Raw genomic sequence first — 12,532 nt, forward strand, 5'->3', positions numbered from 1 at the left:
CTCTCTGCCTTGAGGAATTTAAGCTTCCCAGAAGATGCTCTCCAAGATATAACTCACCCCTTGGTAGGATTTGGGGGGAATATCATTCATCCAGTCGGACGGATGACCTTCCCGTCCGTTTTGGGCAGAAGGGTGAAGGAAGAGACATGGTCGTCCGTTTCCTTGTTGTAAAAGAATTTACTGGGTACAATGTAATCCTTGGCCGCCCTACTCTCAATGCAGCCAAGGCGGTCATAGTGCCCCATTTGATGTTGCTGAAGTTTGAAAGGTCGAACGGAAAAATTGGGACAATTCAAGGAAGCCAGAAAATGGCTAAGGAATGTAATCAGCTGGCCGTGAAGCCAACCGCACGCGGCCCAAAACTGTCCGAGAATAAGGAGGAAGGAGCTTCTCTCCCAGCATACCAGGTCGGCCAGAAGCGTAAGGCGACCAGGGCAGAAGAAGCCTAGAAATTAATGACTGTCGGCCGGCCAGATGAGTTGAGGCCCCAGCCGGCTGGCAGCCACCAGGATATAGTGCTTGACTCCAACTACCCAGAACGGACAGTAAGTGTCGGCACTATAGTCTTGGAATTGCTTGGGGATGAGTTGGTTCAGTTGTTTAGGGAATTCAAAGATGTGTTTGCATTTGAAGTTGGTGAAATGCCAGGAATAAGTCCTGACCTGGCCGTACACAAGCTGGCCGTGAACCCTTTGATAAAGCCTGTCCGCCAGAAGAAAAGAAATCACGGAGAAGAGAGGAATCAGGCGGCCGCAACAGAGGTGAAAAAGCTGCTGGACGCCGGTTTCATTCGACAATGCTTTTACCCAGATTGGGTAGCCAATGTAGTCCTTGTGAAAAAGCCGAATGGAACTTGGAGGATGTGCGTGGATTACACGGACTTGAACAAGGCGTGTCGAAAGGATAGCTTCCCCTTGCCTAAGATTGACCGATTGGTTGAATCTACGGCCGGACACGCCCTTATGAGCTTCATGGACGCATACTCCGGATTCCATCAAATTCCTTTGTGGGAAGAAGACCAAGAGAAAACAACTTTTGTGACCGAGCAGGGGTTGTACTGTTACAAGGTTATGCCATTCGGCCTCAAGAATGCCCCTGCTACATTTCAAAGGCTTGTAAATACGGTCTTTAGAGATCAGCTCGGCCGGAACATGGAGGCATATATTGATGACATGATTGTCAGGTCGAAAGAGCCGGCCGACCATCTCAAGGATCTACGAGAAACGTTCACCGAACTCAGGCGGCATAAGATGATGTTAAATCCAAAGAAGTGTGTATTTGGTGTTGAGTCCGGCAAGTTTCTCGGATTTTTTATTGATCAACGTGGAATTGAGGCCAACCCTGAAAAAATTCAAGCCGTCCTTGACATGAAGTCTCCAAGAACAATCAAGGAAGTGCAAAGACTGACCGGCTGTTTAGCAGCCCTTGGAAGATTTTTGTCAAGATCAGGGGATAAGTGCCGTTATTTTTTCCAAACCATTAAGAAGAAATCCATGTTTGAGTGGACGGAAGAGGCCGAGGAAGCACTAGTACAGTTGAAAAATCACTTGCATACATTGCCCCGCCTCGTCAGTCCACTCAAGAATGAGAAGCTATATATTTATCTTGCCATCTCCGAACACTCTCTAAGTGCCGTCCTTCTTGCTGAAAGGGACGGCCATCAGGCCCCGATATACTTCGTCAGTCATGTACTCCATAACGCCGAGCTAAAGTACCCCCTAGTAGAAAAATTTGGCCTGGCCTTGTATATGGCATCAAAGAAGCTGCGACCATACTTTTTAGCCCATTCAATTGTGGTCTATACAGACCAACCTTTGAAGAAGCCGTTCTCAACATTAGAGGCAAGTGGCCGCATGCTCAAGTGGGCCTTAGAGCTCAGAGGTTTCGATTTGGTGTTTGAACCAAGGAAGGCAATCAAGGGGCAAGCCTTTGCGGATTTTTTGGCTGAAATGACACGGCCTGATCTTCAGCCAGCCGGGGACCAAGTCTGGAAAGTGTTTGTGGATGGTAGTGCAACAGCGACCGGGTGTGGCGCTGGTATTATATGTGAATCTCCTGAGGGAGATAAGTATGAGTACGCGTTGAGGTTTCAGTTCCAAGCGTCAAACAATGAAGCTGAGTACGAAGCATTGTTGGCCGGCCTAAGGATGTGTAAAGCGGCCGGGGCAACCAAAATTGAAGTATGCTCGGACTCCCGGCTGATAGTCCACCAAGTCAATGGTGGCTTCAAGGCCAAGGAGCCGGCCATGATGAAGTACATGCAGCTAGTTAAGGATGAGGCCGAGGGCCTAGAACTTTTTTCTCTCAAGCAAGTTCCTCGCTTAGAAAATCATCAAGCGGACGCCCTCTCCAAATTGGCTTCCTCGGCATCATGTGATACTCCAAGATCAGTGTTTTGGGAAGTAAAGGAAAAAAGGAGCATTGATGTCGAGCCTGTTCAGATAATAGATAGAAGTTCAACCTGGATGGACGGAATTATTTCCTACTTAAGAGATGGAATACTTCCGGACGATCCAAAAGAGAGTTGGCTATTGAAGAGGAAGGCGGCCTGGTTTGAGATGAAGGATGGGGAACTATTCAAAAGAGCTTTTGTGAAGCCCTACCTTAAATGTATAACTCCTGAAAGAAGGCATGATGTGTTGGATGACCTTCATCAGGGCCATTGTGGTTCACATATTGGAGGACGAGCCTTAGCTGAAAAGGCAACACATTTGGGATATTACTGGCCGAGCCTGAAGTCGGACGCCATGAAAATGGTGAAAAAATGTGACAAGTGCCAGAGATTTTCAACCCTTATTCATCGTCCAGCAAATAGTCTATCAGCCATCAGTAGTCCGCTTCCCTTTGCCAAATGGGGCATGGACATTTTGGGGCCGTATACTCCTGCATCCGGCCAGAGACGATATGTACTAGTGGCAGTAGACTACTTCACAAAATGGGTTAAGCTGAGGCCGTCCGGGGCATTAAATGGACGGATGTGTCTGCCTTCATTTGGAAAAGCATAATCACTCGGTACGGGGTACCTTAGTCAATGGTGTTCGACAATGGACCCCAGTTTGAGACGCGTCAACTCAAAGAGTGGTTGGGAGACCAAGGCATTACTCATTGTGTTGCCTCAGTCGGCCGACCACAAGCCAATGGTGAAGTTGAGGCCTATAACAAGTTTATTTCAAACGGGATCTAACGCAAGCTCGAAAAAGCAGGCGGCCTATGGGCAGACGAGTTGGTCAATTTACTTTGGTCCATACGGACAACAGCAAAGAGTTCTACTGGGGAGACTCCATTCTTTTTGGTCTATGGAGCCGAGGCTGTACTCCCAATTGAAATGTACGAGCCCACTTTGCGAGTAATGCTTTATTATGAATCGGCCAATTGGGAGGCCATGAAGACCGCCCTAGATTTCCTTCCAGAAGCTAGGGGCAATGCGGTGCTTAGGCATGAAATTTATCGCTTAAGGATGACAAGGGCATATAATCGCCGAGTGTCTAAGCGGCCGCTCAAAGTGGGGGACCTGGTGTTGAGAAAAATGGAAGCTGTTGGCCGTGCCAATGAGGATGGCAAGTTGACTCCAAATTGGGAGGGGCCGTACACAATCAGGGAAGAAGTTCGAGATGGCACATATCGCCTCGAGGCAATAGATGGCCGTCAGATCCCACGGACGTGGAACACTGATAACTTGAAGAAGTATTATGTTTGAGTTTTGTTTCTTTAAGTACTTAGCCAAAAAGCTGTTTATACAGTTAGGTCTACTGACTGAGCCTTGTAATTAAAGCCATACGGCCACAACAATGTACTTTTGACAACGTTAATGAAAAGTCAGGCATTGTTGAATTATTTGTTGTTTTGCTTTAATTTGCCTGTTTTTATTTATGATTAACGGCCGAATGAAATGACTCACTGAGTTGCTTCCAACATAGTAACACGGCTTATCATTCTTTTTAAATGGCCGAGGTAAAAAGGAAAGCAAGGTTGCTCCCAATATAGCAATTCGGCCATGCAAAAAAAAAAAAAAAAAAAAGAAGAGAAAAAACTAATTAAAATTCAGAGAACATTGCGTCCGCCCCAATTTTAGGCGGACGATTGAGGCAAGGTATTCCAAACTTGTGTAGAAAGCAAGTGTCCTTTACAAATAGGGCAAGGGCATACCTAGGCGTTTGGCCCGGCCGATCAAGGAATCTTTAAGTTGAGATAATACTTAGGATTTCTAGGGTGCGTCCGAGCGATAGATTCAACGGACTACTCGTACAATAAAGTTAAATTGATTCGGTGTTCACCTAGTCCAAGGGCAATCATTATTATGATTTGATTAACTTGCTAGTCGTCATACCCTTTTAAGGTATAAAAACTACCAAGTTAATCAAACCTCTTAGAAAATGGACTAGGCGAACACCGAATAAAGGGGCATACCCCTAGGAGCGTACGAAAAGGGTGCAAAAAGCGCAAATTGCAAACAAATTGCTAAGTATGAAGCAAAGGTGAAAGAACCGCGCAAAGGTGGACAAAATTTCCATTAATAAGACCGCACAAAGGCGGCCAAAATGTTTACAATACCGCTCTAACAGGCGACTTCAAATTAAAAACACAAAAAAAAAGAAGTACAGAATAAGCTAACTACAAAGTAAGCTGAAAAAAGAAGGAAAGCTTGAAAGCTGAGCAGACGGCTGCCAGAGGACCTGAGCTCTACTTAGCCGTGTTATCTTTGGCAGGCTCCTCCACCTTCTCGGCATCCTTGGCCGGGGTAGCCTTGTTGACCGCCTCCTCCTCCTCATCCCCGTCCTCTCCGGACTCGGGGGAAGTAACGACCAGCTCTGGAGGAGGCATGCCGGCCTTCAATGCATCTTCTCGAAGGCAGACGTACTGAAGCCGCTTTTTGAAGCGTTCCTCGTAATAGGCGGCCTCACCCTCGTCCACCATCAAGTCGAAGGCATCAAAGAAGTATGCCTTAAGTCTGTCTTCTGCGTTCTGCTCTATGCGGATGACTTCGTCCACGCTGATTGGCCGAGGAGCTTTAAGTCGCTCCTCATAGTCCGCAAGGGACTTCTTCAAGGTCTCCACCTCGGCCTTCAGCGCGTCCGCTTCATCTAGCGCAGACTTAAGGTTGGCTTGGGCCAACTTCAGCTCACTCTTCAAGGCCTCGGACGCCTCGAAGCCCGACTTCCACTTTTCCTTCTTAAGGACGGCCTCGTCCCTTTCGACCCTCATGGCCTCCCTGGCCAAGGACTCCTGTTCGAGTGCCTTGCCCAGTTTGACCAGGTCCTCTGTTTACCGCGCCGCTTTGTTGGACAGCGCGGTTATCTGGGTCTCAAAGTGTACCCTTTGGACGGCGGCCGTCCCAGTTACAGCATCCTCGGCTTTTCTGATTTCAAGCCAAGCATTCTTCAACCGTTCGTTCTCCTTGTCCTTCCAATCTAGGAAGGCGTTCAGACGGAGGAAGAGCTGCGGACAGAAAGAAGAAACTTAGTCAACTATATAGAAAAATTTGCTAAGTGTTGGAAAGAAAAAGCATAAGGAGATAGAAATATACCTCGGCGCTGCAATTCAGCATGGGGCCGAGGAAGCCTTCGTTGATCCCCCGCAGCTTATCACGCTGCGCCTGGGGGACCGCGCGTACCATGGCCTCGCGCATGGCCTTCCTGTCCGCGCCAGTCAGTGACTGGCCGGGTACCTTCAACTGCATCTCCTCTGATATATCTGCCGACGACCGTGTAAGAAAAGTTAGCTAAAATTCACAAGTAAACAAGGACTTATAAAAAGTGAGAAGGAAGATGGCTAACCAGTGGAGAAGGTTGGAGGAGAAAGATTGGTGGGAGGAGGCGGCAAAGGAGCCTCCCCCTCATCTGGACGATTCTCTTCAGCATCGCTGGACTGCTGGTTGACCAGCATCGTCCCGATCCAGCGACCGGTCATTTGTTCTGGGGTTAACCTATCCCCACCGTCCGAAGGGACAGACTCTTAATGGACCTGATCAGCAACAGGTTCCATGGGCTTGGAGGCCCCGCTTTGTATCAGCCGGGGTTGTTCTCCTTTAGACTGTGTAGCAACAGTCTGCGACTTTGCCGTTGCCGCGGCCTTTGAAGACGGCTTGGAAGCAACCGTCTTTCTCCTTTTGGGTGCGGATGCATCCGGAGTGGACGTGGCCGGCTGCTTCCGCTTGGCCTTCGGAGAGGAAGAGGAGGTCTGCCAAGAATTCAAAGTTAGAAAAATTTTCAAAGTCAAAACGCAAGATGGCGTCCGTGCGATTTGGGAAAGAAGCTCCCTTCCAGCATGCATGAACGGACATAAAGTGTCCGTGCAAACTCAGGAAGTGGGTTCCTCCCAATATAGCAGAACGGCCACGGCAAGGAATGAAAAATTCAAAAAATAATCTAAGTGTTTACCTCTTTGATTTGCTCGTACAACTTGAAACGAGCTTTGTACCTAGCCAAGTCCACCTCGGACATCTCCACTTCAGCTTTCTGGGCCGAGTCAAGCATAGCGTACGCCTCCGCTGCAAAGACAAAAAGCAAAAGTGTTAGAAAATTTTTCTAAAAAATTCTACATGCGTACAAAAAAGGGTCTATATTTCTAAATGTCCACCTTGGGGCATGTTCTGGTACAGGCCGTACGCAGACATGAAGACAGGGTCCCTAAGCCAATTGGCAAGAGGAACCCAATGGCTAGGGACCCGTTCAGTTTTGTTGCCCCGCTTGACTCGGTTGACCTTGAAGTACTCGAGCTGGTGTTCGTGGCTTGGGTGGATGGGCGGCTTGTCAGGCTTGTGGTCTCCGCGTCCAAGTTGAATAGGCTCTGGACGGCACCTGTTCATGCGAAGGTTGAACTCCGCATCTTGAGTTTTGATGCGGTAAAAGCGGTGCTTCCAGTCCCTCTATTTGCTGACACGGTCGACCACGACCATATAGTCCCGGGTTGAACTCAAGATGAGCCAACCGTCCACATCCTTCTCTAGCCGAGTAAGTGAGTGCATCTCATAGAAGACCGCAAAGTCTGGCGTGAATTTTTTGGCGATGCACGTCACCAAGTACCCAAAAATGTTCAACCAATTGTTTGGCGTCAGTTGGAAGAGGCCGATGTCATACTCGTCCAGGAGAGTCCGGACGAACGGGTGAAGAGGGAAGCAGAGCCCCACGTCCAAGGTGGCCCTATAAACGCAAAACGCCCGTTTGCGCGGCTTCTCCTCATCCAAGGTAGCCACAGCCAAGGCCTTCCTGGGGACTTGAATTTCGAATCCCTCCCCCAAATGGAGGGACTCCTTGTACTTCTCAAAATCCTTAAAAACTTCAGGGCTGTCTCCCCAACTGTACAAGCGTACGGCTCCCTGAAGTTGTCTACATTGGCGACGTCTTCCTCGGCCGCCGCCTCACCTTCAGCCGTCTCACCCACGGCCACTTTCTCAACTTCTTCTTCTTCCATTTTGTGAGAAGGGGCATTCCCAAACTCCGAAGACAGCACTCTATCCAAGTCTGCTGCCTCGGCCGAGCTTCGGCCCCTTGAGCTTGGAACTCCCATTGAAGAAGGAACGTCCTCCTCGAACCTTGGACGCTTGCCTTTATCCTTGGCAGCGTCCGCCTCATTTCCCAAAGGAGGGGCGTTGCGAATAGGCAGGGCGGACGGTTCTCGGATGGAGATTCCGGTTAAGGGTCTGTCCGCCCCACCCAGTTGAGGCCGAGGTCGAGAAGAAGAAGTGGGGACGGACGAGCCAGAAGCGTCCGCCCCAGGATTGGAAGGGTTGTCTTTGCAGGCTACCAGCTCGGCCCCATCCATGACCGAGTCGGCGAACTGAGGGAACCTAAGTTCCGAGACAGGAGCGGACGAGGCGCCTTCAGCTTCAAGGCGTTCCTCGAAGGAAGAGGTAATCTCCACGGCCAAGTGTTGGGAGCCGGTGGAGGCGGTCGTAGTTTGAGTGGTGGAGTTAGTCTCCACCAGGGTACTCGGATTACTAGGGTCGTAGGGGACCATAGGGTGAACCAGACTGCCGTCTGGGTTCCTGGCCGCATAACGCTCACGCGTACGCATAGTTCTTGCCATTGCCTGTTGGGACAATGAAGAATAAGTGGGGGTGAGTATGTACACATCAGACATAGACTCACTCCAAGGGGGAGACATCTCTTCTCCGTCCACTCTAGATTCCTTAGTCCCAGGCGAACGGCCGGCCTCATGAGAAGAGTCGGACGAAGCCGAGTATGGATCCAAAATTGAAGTAAAAGAAAAAGAAAAACAAGGAAAAATAAAAAGGGCAATGTAGACGGCCTACCTCTTTACGTTCTGAAAACTTTGAAGGTGGTGGTGAAGCTCTTGAAGATTGACCGGAAAACTCAAATATGCCCGGAAAACTCAACGGAAAACTTAAACTCACGGCGGCGCTTTTGAAGATTAGGGGAAAAATCACTTTCTCTCACTAGAATGCTCTGCCTTCTCTCTAGAATTCACAATTGGGTAAAGTGTGAAAATGAGAATTTACTTCCCATATTTATAGAATGAATTCATGGGGGTAAAATGGTAAAATCATTTTTCCCGCCTAAACATTCAAACAGTAATTCCTTGAGAAATTACTCGAAGAAATAAGTGGACGACGTTAGGGTTCTGTTAACTTGTGAAAAAGACCAGACGGACAATTAACGACACGTTAAAGTGAATTGAAATGAGTTAAGTGGAAGATTCAAGAATTTTACACCTTCAACACTTAGTCTCCACAACTTGAGAAAATCTAAGAGGAAAAGCGTTCGCCCAGTTCTCAGACGTACAGTCTAAAACAGGAATTCAGACGTACGAAGCATGATTAGCAAGCCAAGAAGTACGTCTGAAATCATGGAAGCCCAGTTTACCCCAAAGGAGATAAGTGGCCGTTCTGGGTGGTTAGGAGATAAGCTCCTCCTAGAGTCTCAGAACGTCCAGTTTCATTTATGTGGTCGTTCTGGGTGGTTAGGAGATAAGCTCCTCCCAGAGTCTCAGAACGTCCAGTTTCATTTATGTGGCCGTTCTGGGTGGTTAGGAGATAAGCTCCTCCTAGAGTCTCAGAACGTCCAGTTTCATTTATGTGGCCATTCTGGGTAGGTAGGAGATCAACTCCTCCTAGAGTGTGAGGATGTCCAGTGGACGATCGCATGAATTCAGAGGTTAAGCCTCTCACAGAGTATGAGAGCGTCCATTACAAAGTACGGACGTCTAAATAAGCAAAAAGCCAAGCTCATTCCAGACTACGAGAACGTCCAGGGAAAAATATATGGACGTCCACGTAGCAAAAAGAGCCTTGAATCAAAAGTATATGGACGTCCAGGGCAGATGGGAAGCAAATCCAACCCAGAGTACCAGGACGTCCAGAATGCAAGATCAGAGGAGGCGGCCAGTAAGTGTACGAGCCACCCCCTCTGAGGGGCAAATGTTTAGGGTAAAAATACCCCTGGTACGTGGCCCAATCTCATAGTGACACGTGGCCCAATTAACAGGTGACACGTGGCCCTATGAAAGTGAGGCACGTGTCCACCTGTTATGGTGACACCTGTCAGCCATGTCTAAATACCCTAAAGCTACAATCAGAAAGAGAAAAGGGCTCTGATAACCTCAGGCCCAAATCCCGAGAAAGCCTTGAAAGCTGTAAAACGGCGCCCCCCACGACACGTGGCGACCTTTGATTGCGCAACCAATCATGTCACGAGATTTTAGGGCATAAACCCTAGGGGGCACATGCTCCCACCCCTATATATACCCCAATCATTTATGATGGGAGGGGGGAATTGGATGTGACATTAATGCAAGAGCTCTAAAAACGCTCCAACTTCTCTCTACTTTCTCTCTCTAGCCTTTTCCGTTTCCGTTCACTAACTTGAGCGTCGGAGGCGAATATTCCGATCACTGGAATATTCGTTGTTTTGCAGGTGTCCGAGTCTTTGTCAACAGAGCGCGACCAGTATCTGAGGGAATCACAAAAAACCCCGAAACACATCCCATCCCAAGGTTAGGTAGATATGGATTTAAAAAAGAAAGGTCTATCGTCAGATGAAGCTCAAAGTGGTTTATCAAGAAGCATTGTATCTTTAAATGGTGAAAGGAGATACAATTTGGCTACAAAGGTGCCTCGTATCATTAGTATACCTTGTGCTTAGTTTAGCATGATTTATTTAATGCAATATAATGATCATATGCAAGAAACGAAACGCTTATTTTATTAAAATGGAAAAGGTTAAAATCAAACTCTAATAAAACTAATGAGGAAGATGGGGAATGCCTATGCTAGACTTATTGGGGAAGAGGGAAACCAAAAAAATAGAAAAAAGGATCACGAAATCTTGTCGCTGAAGCCCGCCTTTGTCTTGTGCTTTATCATCATTCGGTCTTCTTGCTAGCTGGAGGTATGGGAAGCTTGTTATTATCAATCAAATTTTGGATGGCCTCTTCTAGCTTCCAACAACTCTTGGTAGTATGATCCCTACCTTGATGGTACTTGCAGTGTGCTTTTGGGTTCCAACTAGGCAAACTCTTTTCAAGTGCATGATCTTGAATGGGTCCAATGGAAGTGATGAGTCCCTTGGTATGGAGTCGATCGAAAGTAGTATCATCATAGCTCATCCCAATAGAGGTGAATTCTTTCCTTAGTTGCTTTTTAGGTCCTTGATTATCCATAACTAAGACATCATTAAGATCTTATCAAAGGTGCTAAAATTGTTACTAGAGTAGGTGTTTTCGGAAGAAGAAGGATTGTCGTTCTTTTTTCCTTTCCAGTCAATGTTGTTACTATGGTTAGTAGCTTTCTGTTTTGCAAGGTTATCTTCAATATCAATACCTATGTTACGGACGACCTTAAAAGTATTCAAGTTATTTTGGTATTTCAAATGCTATGAATACTTTTCTTGGAGGTTCTTGATGAACATCCTTACAAACTCTTTTTTAGTAGGAACTTCAACCATTTAAGCGAAAGTTTCCCTCCACTTATTGGAAAAAGAGGTCACTACAAAAAAAATTACTTATAGAAGCAAGTAAAACATGCCTCTAATAATAATGATATTGCCTCTGGTACCTTTTAGAGATAATTAATCAAGTGCCTCTAAAAATTCCGTCACTAATTGATGGTTGCCCCTAAAGCCTCTTTTAGATGCAATACAATGCATTGCTTCTAAAAGCCCATATATTTAGAGGCAACCGTATAACCTTGCCCCTAAATATAATTAGAGGCAACCATATAATATTGCCCCAAAATATATTTAGAGGCATTTTGTAAATTTGCTTCTAAATACCATATATATTTAGGGGCAGCCATATTAGTTTTCCTTAAAATATAATTAGAGGAATTATACCTATTTGCTTCTATATATCATATACATTTAGAGGCAATCATGTAATTTTGTCTCAAAATATAATTATATGCAATCTTGTATATTAATGCTAATGATATTTAGATGCAAATCAGAAATTTGACATTAAAGGTTCTTAGAGGCAGAATGCATGATATATGTCTCTCATCTATTGATTCTAAATGTACAGAAATATATATTACAACAATATTACATTTTATGGTATATTTTTTGTACATTAATAGACAAAATCAATTTAAAGAATTAACCATGTCAGTATAACGTAAATTATAAAGAAAGTTGATTTAATTTCATTGAATCAAACAATAATGATATTATTAATAATTTAGTAGTCATAACATAATTGATCCCAAAAAATTTAATGGAGTTACTAAACTACTTAACTTCAAAACATGCATATGAATATATAAATAAAAAATAATAATAAAAAAATTGGATAATGTATGTATGTGAATAAGAGGGAGTTTTCATCTAAAACTATAAGCTTGAAACAATATTATTTTCTTCAATTTCGTCTAATTCAATCTCTAGCCATCTTCATTATATAATTTCCTGTTATTAAAAAGTATGAAATTAATTTGTCATAATGACGAAAAATTTAATTAAAATGAGTATAAATCACTAATCCATAAAATTAAAAAACTATAAATTATCATTAATAAAAATTATAAAATCCAAAGAAAGATTAAAATATTTAGGAAAAATTGCTCCCATTAATCTGAACTTTGCCTCATCCGCCGAAAATAGTCCCAACTTTCGTTTATTATCTATTGTACCCAACTTTAGGGGGTATTAATTTTCGTTGCACCCAAATGACCTGCAACCGGTAAATCAGGTAAACATTTCTAATTTTATTTTTGCACACGTGTCAACATGTAATTGGTTGAAAAAAATAGAAAAAAAAATCAAAAACATAATTATAAAAAAAAACAAAAAAAATTAAAAACATAATTAAAAAAAAAGTTTAAAACAAACAAAAAAAAAGTAAAAAAACGACCACCACCAGCAACCCCCCCAACCACCGTCAAACCCAAACTGTTCCCCTAGCCCCACCAAACACCGGCCGACCGCCGCCATAAACCCATGAAAACAGCCGGCCGGAATCCCTAACTATTGAAAACCACCCCACCAACAAAACCTACCCTGAAAATCGCACAATCCCACCCCAGAAACCACCATAATCACCACCCCGAAAATCGCACCTAGCCACCGTAAACTCGTCAAAA

This window comes from Chenopodium album, chromosome 19, assembly GCF_948465745.1.
Source record: "Chenopodium album chromosome 19, dcCheAlbu1.1, whole genome shotgun sequence".
In the NCBI taxonomy this organism is placed as follows: domain Eukaryota; kingdom Viridiplantae; phylum Streptophyta; class Magnoliopsida; order Caryophyllales; family Amaranthaceae; genus Chenopodium; species Chenopodium album.